Consider the following 1,727-nt stretch of genomic DNA (forward strand, 5'->3'; position numbering starts at 1 on the left):
CTCATTGATTCAACGCCGCTGTCAGGGCGGATGGATATGTCGGATTTTGAAACGGTGGACGGCGACGTTGAATCAATTAGAGGGGCATGAAGCCCACCCTCGAGGGTGCTATTCCTGGACTCTCCTTTAGATCATGTTTTCTTGTCACTCAGCTGGCGCAATTTCGGAAAAAGGTTTGGCAGCGGTTGCCAGCCCTCACCGCGTCTACTCGGTGATTTTAAAACTCGATCTAAAACGGGAGCCCTCGTCTAGCACCTCCGTCCGGTGTTGCTCGGGTATTGCATAAATTTATGCCATCGGCGCGACTCCCCCAACGAATGCCTACGCTTGGACCCTCTCTTAGATCACCTTCTTCGATCACTCGACCGACGCAACTACGGAAGAGACTTGGCAGCGGTTGCCATTCTACAGCGCGTCTGTTCAGCGATTTCGAAGTTGATCTAATGGCGAGCCCTTGTCTCTAGGCATGAGGTGGGTGCTTGGCGCTCTAGCAAAATTTTTTGCGTGCCTATCGCGGCTACAACGGGAGAGGTGGTTGCCGCGAGCCTCTCCCGTGCCCCCCTCATTGATTCAACGCCGCTGTCAGGGCGGATGGATATGTCGGATTTTGAAACGGTGGACGGCGACGTTGAATCAATTAGAGGGGCATGAAGCCCACCCTCGAGGGTGCTATTCCTGGGCTCTCCTTTAGATCATGTTTTCTTGTCACTCAGCTGGCGCAATTTCGGAAAAAGGTTTGGCAGCGGCTGCCAGCCCTCACCGCGTCTACTCGGTGATTTTAAAACTCGATCTAAAACGGGAGCCCTCGTCTAGCACCTCCGTCCGGTGTTGCTCGGGTATTGCATAAATTTATGCCATCGGCGCGAATCCCCCAACGAATGCCTACGCTTGGACCCTCTCTTAGATCACCTTCTTCGATCACTCGACCGACGCAACTACGGAAGAGACTTGGCAGCGGTTGCCATTCTACAGCGCGTCTGTTCAGCGATTTCGAAGTTTTGATCTAATGGCGAGCCCTTGTCTCTAGGCATGAGGTGGGTGCTTGGCGCTCGAGCAAAATTTTTTGCGTGCCTATCGCGGCTACGATGGGAGAGGTGGTTGCCGCGAGCCTCTCCCGTGCCCTCCTCATTGATTCAACGCCGCTGTCAGGGCGGATGGAAATGTCGGATTTTGAAACGGTGGACGGCGACGCTGAATCAATTAGAGGGGCATGAAGCCCACCCTCGAGGGTGCTATTCCTGGACTCTCCTTTAGATCATGTATTCTTGTCACTCAGCTGGCGCAATTTCGGAAAAAGGTTTGGCAGCGGTTGCCAGCCCCTCACCGCGTCTACTTGGTGATTTTAAAACTCGATCTAAAACGGGAGCCCTCGTCTTGCACCTCCGTCCGGTGTTGCTCGGGTATTGCACAAATTTTTGCCATCGGCGCGAATCCCCCAACGAATGCCTACACGCTTGGACCCTCTCTTAGATCACCTTCTTCGATCACTCGACCGACGCAATTACGGAAGAGACTTGGCAGCGGTTGCCATTCTACACCGCGTCCGTTATGCGATTTCGAAGTTGATCTAATGGCGAGCCCTTGTCTATAGCAATGAGGTGGGTACTTGGCGCTCTAGCAAAATTTTTTGCGAGCCTATCGCGGCTACAATGGGAGAGGTGGTTGCCGCGAGCCTCTCCCGTGCCCAGCTCATTGATTCAACGCCGCTGTCGGGGCGGATGGATATG

This window comes from Cupressus sempervirens, chromosome 1 (genome assembly GCF_028749045.1).
Source record: "Cupressus sempervirens isolate cs-2001-9-10 chromosome 1, ASM2874904v1, whole genome shotgun sequence".
Taxonomy (NCBI): domain Eukaryota; kingdom Viridiplantae; phylum Streptophyta; class Pinopsida; order Cupressales; family Cupressaceae; genus Cupressus; species Cupressus sempervirens.